This window comes from Varroa destructor, unplaced genomic scaffold, assembly GCF_002443255.2.
Source record: "Varroa destructor unplaced genomic scaffold, Vdes_3.0 BEIS01000002.1, whole genome shotgun sequence".
Classification (NCBI taxonomy): Eukaryota; Metazoa; Arthropoda; class Arachnida; order Mesostigmata; family Varroidae; genus Varroa; species Varroa destructor.
The window spans coordinates 44,667,105-44,679,205 of record NW_019211455.1 but is presented as its reverse complement, the minus strand read 5'-3'; the positions used below and the strand labels follow the sequence as shown (position 1 = coordinate 44,679,205).

The window sequence follows — 12,101 nt, the reverse complement described above, 5'->3', positions numbered from 1 at the left end:
CAGGGAGCAGCGGCTGTGGCAACGAAAACGGAATTCGAAAAAGCGCGCGCGTAGGACGGCAAAATAGAGCGAGAGGGAGGGGCGGAGTTGAAAAAACAACAGGAGAACCAGGCAACTACTGGTGGAATCAAATGGAAAAGGCTCCTTTTGCCTCTTTATTATTTTTGCACCACTGGAGCTTTTACGCTATTTACCCAATACCGCTTCCGTTCGCCGCTGCCATTGCCGCAGCCACATTCAGGACCTGCCAATTTTCTGGCCGATCTCAAAAGTTGCTCTGCGTAAGGCCCCCTTCTCGCCATCCTTCGCTGTCTTGACTTTTACTTTTGGCCCGTCCTCGATTCTCGTAACTGGCGAAAGGAATCGAAGAGGGAAATGTGGATAATGCTAAAAGGTGAATTCGTTAAACTAGAAAGAGTAAAAATACCTATTTTTGACGCCCGTTAGAGTCATCTTCTGCCAGCAGGGTCCTCCTCCCTGGAAAAATTAGCGCGACAGACAATCTGATTTAAATAAAAGATAGGACCGGTTTGACTCGCTAGTTCCGGAAGTCCTCATAAAATAATCGAGTTCGACAGAGCGAAATGCAACAGCAGGGGGCAATGCGACACGGTATTGCAGCGTCTAGCGTCCAGCATTCAATGCGAAACTCTTGCAGAGGACATACTGGTACGGGTGCCATAGGGCTTATAGCAGGATATTATTTGACCTTTTGCTGGTTTGCCTATAGTTGCTCTGGAGTACGTTCAGACATGTGGTCAGGCATTGGAGCGCCTTAGGCTCTTAGGTTTAATTGTAGGAATCACTGTAATCGGGAAGCACCAGAAGAGATCTCCATGAACTTGCGTTATTTTGTTTCGGGTTGTTTCAACAACTCTCCTGGGAAAACTTTAGTGCGGCTGGCGCCAACGAGGGTGCGTCGAATTCACCACTATAGCTATTCCCGTAGTGGTTGTCTTTCGGTAATTTCTGTTGAAGACTATTCTAAGAGAAGGGACCAGAAAGCGGTCGGTGGAATCGGAATAGAGTTCGTGTCCCACTATAGCTGGCTTCTTTTAGGCCCATAAGCCTGTCGCTTCGCCGCTGTAACAGCCGCGATTCCTATTCGGAAATGGCGGGTGTTACAACGTATTATTGAAAATGTAATCATCATAGAACAGCACTGTCGGCAGGCCACCAAGGCTAGCCACGAAAGCAAACAGGCATTACAACTGTGCCTAACCGACGTGTCGTAGTCAAATGGCGGTGGAAATAGGAGATGTAGACTCACCACAAAAACTTTAACGAAAAGCAAAGGCTTCCACAGAGCTCGCTGTGGCTATGGTGAGCGGGCAAGTCGGAACGAGGTAGGCAAAATGAGACTAGGGCAAAATGAGAACAAGCAAGAACGAGAAAAGGCTGCAGAGCAAGAAAATAAGTAGGAAGAGATAGAGAAGGAGATATAAAGTCTTGAAAATTGCCACTTGGGTGGCGGGGAGAAGTCCTACTTCCTGAGAACTTTTCGCCTTTAATTTCAATTCTATTCGATCCAAGGTACATACTTGTACATAGGCCTTTACTGTTATTGTAAAGCCTTTTACTTTTTCTCTTTTACCTTCGTTGACCCAAGTTATTTTTCGGCCTGTAATTTTCTTACCATTCTCCCGATGCCCAGGAGCTTGAATGAGGCGTAGTAGCCATAAAATGATGGAATTTAGAAGGAACATTGGCAGCGGAATATACCGAAGATGTTTGTGCGGACGGTGGGATACGTTTTTGTGATTATGGGGCGACTGGACGGGACGGTGCTGATGGAAGCATCTAGTTGCGAGGTCAACAGGAAGGCTCACCCGAGAACTTCTAAACGGGACCATGTTTATCCTGCAAGGAGCAAGCAGTCCTATTTACTAAAGATGTGTTGTAACACTGGTGCTGGAAAGCTTTCGCAATTCTGCAGCTTATTCTAGAGCTTCTACAGGCTTTACAAATCAAGCCGCTAGGTTTCCAAGAAGTGTAACTCAATTCCATCACGAGTCTCATTACAGTTGCCAGGTCAACTTCCACATCTCCCTGGGCGCACTCACTTTAGCCGAGACAACCACGTCCGACAAGCCGCCTTGAGTCTGATGGCAGAGCTGCCGTTAACAATAGCAGAAACCGTAGTACCGTCAACTTTAATCGTAACTATGGTGGGACCCGAAAGTAAGGACCCATTTTGTCTTGCAAGCAGACACACTCACGCTTTCAGTTCGGCGGCCTCTCGCGCGTTGCATCATGCGGCTATGTTTCATAACCAACGGGGCGGAAAGTTAACCTCAAGCAACAGCCGAATCCGGCACAGCGGCGGCTGTGTGACAATGGCGGTTCACCGCTTCTATGGGGCTACCTCCCAAAGCCTAACTCTACGAGTAGGACTATTCCTCCACTAGCGTCATCACTCGCCACCGTCAGGCCTCAGATCTTGACCACAAGCAACTCACCTAGAAGAGATCCTTTTACGGTCAGTTCTTTAATCTACTAAACGACTCAGAGACCGTCCACCGACATAAGCTGACGTAATAAAAAAATATAGGTCCCGTGTACGTATAATCAAAATAGGTCAAAGCCTGTGATGACCACGGACATTGTCGGGCCCACCTTCATAAAGAGACAGTGGAAAAAAAGGAAGGCGCAGCCAAAGCGACTATATGCGGAGCTATCACAGGGTGCAGTACTATCACACGTGCCACTATCGCTTGTAAGAGAAAAAAATCAGCTTTGATTTATTTCTCATTTCTAACTTTCTTTTCTTAACTTTTCTGAAGGAGATGATACCTTGCCTTATTCATTCCTGCTGCTACAGTAGAATGATTGGGTCAATTTGACTTTCACCAGCTAAAGGATTTGCCAGCTAGATTTTACCAGCGATTGGGGACGTTTCTAAACCACTTTTGAAAAACGTTTTTGCCGCTTAATCGGCACCGCCACTGGCACGTCGTTTAATCTACCTTCGAAGATTGTATTAGTAACAGCTTTTAGAAGTCCAGGGGGTCACTTCAGCGCATTATTTACTAAACGCAGTCGTTTTCACATGATCCCTGTGTACTATCCGGCTGCAGATCTGTCAGCGCTCTCTGCTCCTGTCGGGTATCCGTTTAGACCCTGACCCACTAGCCAGAGCAAAATCGGTTACCGAAGAGTTTAATCAGTTTTCCAACTCAATTAATGCGAATTGGTTGTGATCTCCTCCAGAGCTAACGCTATGGTTCTGGTTACTGAACTCATTCAGGCCTGCGCTGAATTTTTCAGAACACGCCAGGCCTTTTGGTAAGGTGTCCGATCTTACAACAGCAGGCCACTTTCTCATATATTCCCGTCTTGCCAGTGTTTATTTCGTTCGTATTCTGTCTTATTTCGTTTCATCTCTTGACGTTACTTTGGGACATCACTTCGCAGAAGACAGTCGATAGGCGAACATAGAGTATGAGGTAGCTCTCTGCATGCAGATTAGTGTAGGGTTGTACTTTAGTAGCTTGCTAACTGTTGATTTGAAGAGAAGGGGATATTTTCTGCCATTTGCTTCATACGCTACCGGCTCCTAGACGCACATACGAATATTTTCTGCTGTAGAAATGGTACCGGTGCCAAAAAGCACTGCAGCAATCGCTCGGTAGCCACGGCTCGCATGTTTGATATGAGCAAACCTGCTTGTGTATGTGTATTTGGTCAACAAACTACTATATCTAGCTTATATCAAACTAGAGAAAGGTATCAGGAATTGCATATATAAAGCTGAGCGAAAAGCACCCGGAAATTCTGCGTTCGTATTTACTCTTGGAAACAGGGCGCTTGTTCGAAGGTTTTCTCGTAAGGGCTGGTTGAACAACGGCACGTGTTTTCGGTTCAAGTACTCGTTGCGAACGCAGCCGCGTGCCGGACAGAGACAAGAGGCCCATGCCAACACTTGCATAGGCGTTGCAGCTAATACGAGCCAATGGAAGCACTCCAGGGGATGCGAACCGTCAGAGTAAAATTCACATATCTCAAACTCTAAGATTGCCCACTGCAAACGCAAATCTGGCAGGACTCGAGTCGACTCCAGACCCTCATTTGGCCTGTTTCAAGTGGGAGGTAACCCTGCGAGGGGCGAGGCCAGCTACAGGTCTTGAACTGGTCCCTATGACGACTTTAGTCTACTGACAATCCAAGAAGACCATTCAATCATTTGTCATTAAGCAGAACGCTTGAATAGCCAGCGTTGGGACAGCGGACAAGAATAACGTCGGGAGAAGAAGGCGGTATCGCTGCGTGGAGCCTTTAGTGACTCCCGTTCATCAAACTGAGAGGAGAAACAGAAAGACATGCAAAAGAGGCGCCGGCAGAGACAAACATCGTGAGAGATACATCTGAAGGTTGAAACTTCTTGCGGCCTCTAACTTTCACTTTTACATGTTACGTATTACGACCGTTTGCCAACTCGCAGGCACACTGCGAAAGTATGCATATCACTCACCCAAAGTATTTGGTAAATAATACTTTGGGTTTTCGCTGAGAGATTGTCGCATACATTTATCATTTGTGTTTTTAACGCTATATTTAGCTGAGATACAGTAAAACTGGATCGTTCTCGGATTTATATTACTATTTTTTAATTGATGACTATTTTATTTATGTTAGAATAAATTTCAGCAGTTCGTGTTTTGATCATCAACATTTATTAGGAAACTTCTTTTCGTCTAACTGAAATAAATGGAACGATGGGATTACCCGTTTACTTTTGCAGAAATAGTCAAATTTGTTATATTTTTTCTGTGTAACAATAGATAGCAGGGTTCTTTATACTTTATAATAACGCACTGTATATAAATAGACAGATTTTAGTCGCAGTCCACCAATTTATATCGAACGATAATTCTATTCGTCCGAAAAATTTGGTAACCTCGCTAAAGCTTGCTGTTTACAGACGTTATTGTTATAGACTAGCCTGCATAAATGACGGAAGAAATTGCTGCTAACCTTGTCATATGTCCATTACAAGCCGGTATAGGTTTTCTCACCTAGAATGAACTAATGTAACAAGTTCTCACAAGGTTATTTCTATAGTTTACATTATTTCAATTCCAAATAAAGGTGCTCTCGGTTTATCGGACCCAACGATAATAGCTAAACTTCTCCCTAGTCAAACAGTTTCTTCGTCCCCTTATAGAGCTTGGTCGTGTCGCTGTAGTAACATACATCTTCCATATCTTCGAAAGAGTATAATCTCATTCTTTAACATCTACGAAATTCCTGTGAAATGTAAGAAAGGAATTGCAGTAGGCCATTTTCTACTTCGAGTGCATATATCCTTGAAGGGTCACCCGTCCGCAAACCAAGTCTGTTCTAGAAGCCGTCATCAGTAGCATCAGCAGGACGACGTCAACGTAAATCGGCCACAGGACCGAGATTCTCACTGCTCTCACTTATCCTAAACTGTGCATATGGCGTAGAATTTGTGTTATAGATAAATATGTTGCCGCGTGTGATACTCACTGAAGGCCACACCGTTCGAATTAGCGGCTGCTCGTGTCGGTAAACTGTCCTTCTGTAAAGAAAAACGAGTCGGTAACCGAACGAAGCTGGCCATTTCGATTGAACTGAAATATCGTCGTAGATTCTAGCAGTAAAACAGAACGCTGGCCTGACCTACTAAGTCAAATTTGGAAGAACGACTTACCATCACGTACAAGTTAGAGTAAGAATTCCACGCACTGGGGTGGGTGCTTGTCAGCTTTCCGTACCACACTAAACAATAAGGGCCGACGAGCCCTATTCGGTCTGCTCTTCGTTCGGTTTGTTTCGCTCATTCGATTCAGGCCACGTCGGCAGGGGACAGCGAAGGGACGCATGGCCTTAAGGCGAAAAACAGTACAAGGAAACACGAGAAGGCTGGGGTAAATTGGCCTGTTTGAGGCCTTGCCGCGCTGCACAACGTACGCACACATGACAAAAAGGACTAGCGAGATATCTTATCATCTCGCTTCAGCCACTATTTCTACTGGTAAACTGACAATACGTGCTAATATCTAGATTGTGTGTTAGAGATTGGCTTCGTCGTGGTTATACGCGCTACGATAACATAGCTACAAATACTCGTAGAACCTACGAGAAGGTACTTTGTGATTGCAATACGGACATTAAGCACACCTATCGATAACAGGAAAATCCTCAAATATGATTCATACGGTAAGAGCAGGTGACATCTGGACTGAGAGCGAACTTTCTACCATCCATAACACTATCTATATACACGGCTAGATTGCTTCTCTGCTATTTCCTCGCAGTTGTCGTGAATTGTCAAAACAAGATATGCCTTTTTCTATAACAAGCTAGACATTTCCATGTCGTCCGAAACTCGTCTACCGTGTCACCGACGGCCGACTGAAAGTTAATGCCGTTGATGGCTTATTAGTATTTCGTTTATCGCGCTAGATACGTCAATCAGAGCGAAAACGATTATCAACTCAGCCAGTAATAATCTTTCCGCGCTACTATCCGTAGCTGCTTATAGGGCAAAAACCCGAAGTACCTAGAAACTACCAAACGTCTGCTATCATGCGCAGTAACGTCCTGCAGGAGTCTTTAACTTTTGTCACCGCCTTTGTCTGTCTTTGTCGTTTAGAGCGATTCGAACAAATCTAGGAGTGTGTGCCTATTGACTGTCGTATTAAAGAGGGCAAACCGAACAACTTAACTCGCCTGCACCTGCGGAGCGGGCAAGTTTTTCCGACCCAACCAGCTTCGGCAGTCTGTTCGTCGTTGCTTTGTTATCTTAGAAAGAACTGTGGCTGATTCTATCAGATCGCCAGTAAACAACTTTGTTCCTTCCGAGTCGCCATTGACGAAGACGACAAGCTAATAAGGACACAGCCAAGGTAAAGCCAGCAAAGGACCGAAGTGAGAACTTCATTCATCTGGAAAATAGAAGCGTCACCGCCACAGAACATCCGACGTTGCTGTAGAGTCCGCTGAAGCATTCAATCTAATATCTCTATAACCACAAGACCATTGACGAAGATGTGTTTTTCGTGTCATAACTTCACTGCAGACTGGTCGAAGAGAAAGCGGGTGACGGTCAAACTGAGTAGCTTCTCTTTTTTCATGGACTTCTGGCGCGGTTAATGTCTACTTTGTTAGCTTTGTCTTTTCGTTCCGACCGCGGGCAAACGAATTTTCCACTGTCGTTACTCGCACTAACGCGTGGCTGGCATCGCTCAAGCTATTTGCCCTAGGGGCTTTTACAACCGCCGTACTAAACCGCACCACACTACAAACATCTATTGTCGCGCGCATGTGTGCCCATGTCGTTTACGAATTGGAAAATTTGAAACGACAAATAGTTTGTTTCACTTATAATTAAGAGCAAACATAATGGGCAAATAATTGCCAGTTTTTGGTTATGGTGGAGCTATTTCCAACGTTATTACTACTTTACCGGCTTTTCGACATGCCGGTCGGTTTTTATTAAAAGATTTGTTTACGCGACCGGTTGATCTTCAATGCGCTTGTGCTTATTCCAGTTCCAATACGACCTATTTAGAAACGAAAAGTTGTTCACAGTTACTTCTATTACTGTTTATTGCTGTTGAGTCTATAGTTTTTCCCAGGACCTACACCCAGTTAACTAACAGACGAGCTTTCTGGTAATCGTGTGACATCATTGCAAAATAGCCGTTCTTACATAGACTGTTCTCACTGATCACAGCGAACTTCATACGATCCTTTGCTGATACCTACTGTTCTTGAGACCATTATTGCTAAGATGGCTGCTGCCAAGTGCTGTGAACGTTTTCACGGAAAGAAGACAGATCTAGTACGCAAATTAATACAACGTTTAGCCAACACCTGGCATCTCGTCATTGCTCGGTCGTTTGCATCCATTCGACACACTGAATATTGACACTCCGCATCTTCGCTACATGCTTAAAAAATGCTTTCTGCTCCATAAATAACGTCAGTCGGGGCCTAAATAGCATGACCGTTCGAACGTAACATACGCTGTAATGTCTACGGCACAGAATACATTTTGCCATGCCCACCGTACGATCACTACCGTGAAGCAATCGTCAGTGCCCCACATGGCCTATCAAACATGACTTTAGATAACTAGCATAAAACAATAACAACAACAATAAGAACAGCAACAATGACGACGGGGGCAACAGGCGATAGCGAACCAAGATCCCACGATTGGCGGCTTCCCCCTTCTAGACCCAATAACGAAGCAGAGTGGGGAAATTATGGCATAATGAAGAACTAGTCACCCTCAATCAGACGCCCCGGACAATTGTTGAAGTGTACGACGGTATCGAAGAGTTCCTCTGGTTGTTCAAACGGGTACGTGGCCACTAAAACGTTCACACAGTCCGCGTCATCTTGCAGCTGGGATTAGCGGCTCCGTTGTCGTTGGTTTTCACGGCTGTGGTCGACATCGTGACCGCTTGTGGTTTGCCCCTCGCTTACCTGTACTTTTCGTTGCTGATTCGCTGAACATGTTGCTTGTTGTCAGCTAAGGCCTTGCAGTTCTACTCTGGGTCTATGTGCGATCTTCGACCGGTGCACCGCTGTAGCTGCCGTTCTAATCGGCAACGCCGTTCTGTCGCCGGCAGCGAATCTGCCACGCGTGATCCGCCGAGGTAGAGTAAGAGTGAGAGCAAAAGCGAAAAAATGATAGACAGTCTGCCACAAGAGGCGGTAAACCATGACAAGACGAAGGAAAATGAGTGCCGATAGCTGGGACTAAATAGCATCCCATCAGTTTTTGTGGGGATAACAGCAAAGAAGTAGTAGCTGTTGCCTACCAACACTGTAACGAACAGCATTTTGAACAAATGCCCCTACTCCCCGACGCCGTCCACACATGCAGCTTTTAAAGGTTTGATCTTCAATATAGCCAACAAGTAGACGGATGAATGAACGGAGGCTTCCATTCACGATTTCGCCAACATTTTGCTTGCCAAGTATCGGACCGAGTGTCGATCGGGGTGGCGCCTGCGGTGCGACGAGGCTGTGACGCCGATGTTGCGGGGGAGGAATACGAAGTTAGTGGTAGGAGGAAGATAGTTGGTGAAGAACGAAAGCGGCTGTTATGTGCCTCTCTCCATGCTCGTCGCCATCATGATCATCATCATCGACATGAACATAACCGTAACTACAAACACCATCAGCAGATATCATGTTTTTCCTTCATCCATTGGCTGTACGAATGACACAGCCAACATCTGTGTACGGGTTCGTATCCTCTCTCGGGTCCTCTATGGGTTTCCGGCAAAAACCTCCTCCGAAACGGGTTTTTAGGTTCGATTTGACACCTTAGCGGGTATAAATAAAATTGATATTATGCGAAGTACGGGATTATTTGACATCGTCGATGTTGTCGTTATCGTCCGCTGTGTTAACAGTATGGCCATTTTAACTCGAGCTGGTCGCGGACTCGGTCGGTCGCTGGTCTCCCTTGCGGCCAGTGCTTCGAGGCTTCTGCACGGCTTGACGTGTGAACGTAGCCGTTCGTTGGCCACTACCGTTGCATCATTTCATTGCCGTTGTTTCGAAATCAGTATGTGACACGCGCATAATTCCCCAGAAAGCGAGAGGGAGAAAAAATGAAGTCGCAAATCCTTAAGGGTCTCCTGCGCGTCCGGAACACGCTGTGTTCGGATACTCATACTGACTCTCGCAATAAGCAGATGATATAATAATCTGATTATGTGCTAGCTCTTACATTGTATTCCCCTTCGTCAGGGGCCACTTTGTCATCCTTTTCGCAGGATCGTCTCACTTTTCCCTTCCTTCCTTCCTTCCTTGAGCCCGTTAAAAGAAGCGAATTAGCGCGGCACTATTTAGTCAGCTGCAATGATACTAGTAGATCCCCAACCGTCAATGGAGATACGAAGCGGCTCCCTTCGTATTTCAAGATGCCCCGGTCACAATATCGTAGTAGTGAAGTTACCCAGTATGTGTACGCAGCCTCTCTTCGTTTACTGTTACGTACGGCGGGAACCGCAGCAAAAGCAGCAGTAGCGAGAGTAAACTGGAATATTATACCAACAATTTAGACAGTGGTCACGTTGAGCTACTGCGGTCGATAATTCAGTCGGCGACTAGAATAGAATTTATAGCGGTGGCATAGGAACAAATAAACTTCAATGTGCTCTTCTTCACTTATCAGCTAGCCGGCAAATGGACAGTGTCGACATTGATTGCTATCCGCAACTATTAAACTTTAACTGCGTTAAATAGTGCTTGATTATTTATGCCCAAGAGGTGCTGCTGAAATCATGTGAACAAGCCGCCGATATCGTTGACTTGACTAAGCTTCCCATTGCTAAATAATGTCGACATACACACGCAGGAAGGAACGAGTGATGACTACCGGGTCGCGACATAGCGTTTGTCATGTAAAGTGTGACTCACCGACTGACCAAGCGGGTCTCCGGCCAGGTTAACTGTGTGAGCCTGAACAACTGGCTTCAATGGCTAAGATAGCAACGGGTCAGACGAACAGCAAATAGTAACAACGGACTCAACACGCACGGAACGAGGTATAGTTGAATAGATAGGCGTGTGTTCTGGGTGTTTGTGCGCTCGTGTAAATAAGCATGACAATGAAACAAGTAGACGTACGGGAAACACAGCCACGATAAGGACGAAAAATATAATCTTATGTAGACGTACAAAACAGCACTGCTGGTGATAATAGATAGCTGTGAGTGGACCGGTTATCTTTTCCCTGCCCAGCTCGATATGGGTTTACGAAAAACTAGTTGGGCTGTCGTGTTCTATCGTTCTAGTTGTTTACGATTGTTCGTTTCGTATTACGCTAACGAAGAGATCTACTATTTATTTGAAAATAGGACGCAATTGCACTTCGTTCCAGTTCGAGAAAGACAGGAATTGAATTTGGCATCCTTCGTCCTGCTGATGTCGTTTGACATTTCGTTTTGTGCACTCATAGATATAGACAGAAGAACATAAGCACACACACACACATGTATACACTCTGTGATTGAGCGAGCAGTGAGTTTGTGTTTTTCAGCTTAAAAACGTCAAATCCCTTTTTCATCTAGTTACTGGCTAACAGCCGAAGCTGTCGATCGGCCACTACTGGAGCATCTGCGTATTCGATAGCAGTAGAATTTATACGGAACGGAATTAAATTCGCAAGGACATCTTAGGAAAAACGACGGGTTGACAGACGACCCCAACTGGCTTTTTTTGTACCCATGATAGGAAAAGACAGAAGGCACACACGCACGCGCAGACATAGAGGCAGGGTCCCGCTGAGGATAACAGTGTGCATTCTCCAAACGAGATACGCGCTCCCCAGGCACGACCAAAAGATAGTGAAACATCAGATGAACATGCCCGAGCTCATCAAACACGGCGAAACAGGCGAAAAGATGACATCATGCTTCCCCGTCCTTCTGCCACGGTACCTGCCGCCTTATAGACTCGTTGACAGGCCCGTGGCGGATGTATAGCACAGGCTCGTGTTTTTCAGCCAGTGTCAGAATGGGGATAACTCATTCTGTTGGGCGCACAGGCGTCACCGTTGCCGCTTTCGCCGTCAACGACAGCATCGTTGAAGGCGCGCTGTAAGACGGTAAAAGTCGTTCTTAGTATTATAAAGGTTTGTCTGTCCAAGCAAGATCCTGAATCCACACGTACCCGCATAGCGTGGTCTGCCATGATGAAGCACACTCAGAATTTTCGATACTGCTTCGTGGCTCGACGAGCCGATAAAACGTACGACCCAGCTTTAGCGTGGCTCCTTTACAACAGGCTGATTAATATAATAGAGAGTACCGTTTGAAGGGATGCTAAGCAGGATCGCCAAATAAGCTAGAAAGCGATCGAAGGTACGCGTTAGTTTATATTATTTATTGTTTGCTATTATATAGACTTGTCGAATTATCCTTGGCAGCCGATCAATTTACTATTTATGGTTATTTATAAGGTGTGCTATATGTCAGCTCGCTTCACCCTACTTCACTACGCTGCCTTACCTACCTTAGGTATAACCGCATGCAATATAACTTCTGTCTTAAATATTCGAAAAAGTGGCACTAATAATTGGGGAGAGATCACGCGTTTGCCTGTCAAAT

General features: G+C 45.5%; 1 protein-coding gene across 7 annotated transcripts in view; it reads right to left on the bottom strand.

Moving 5' to 3' along the window:
- The window catches only part of PlexB (plexin B), a 182,436-nt gene that overhangs the window by 93,804 nt on the left and 76,531 nt on the right, over positions 1-12,101 (bottom strand). The window contains exons 1-2 of one of the 7 annotated variants that reach the window (XM_086980864.1): positions 5,675-5,844; positions 5,491-5,542 (exon numbers count right to left, since the gene is read on the bottom strand). The exons of 5 other annotated variants lie outside the window; for them this stretch is intronic. The gene's annotated coding sequence lies outside the window, so the exon portion shown is untranslated. Of the gene's footprint in view, positions 1-1,636; positions 1,760-5,490; positions 5,543-5,674; positions 5,845-12,101 lie in introns of those variants that run through there. One more of the 7 variants, XM_086980865.1, reaches the window with a different exon arrangement.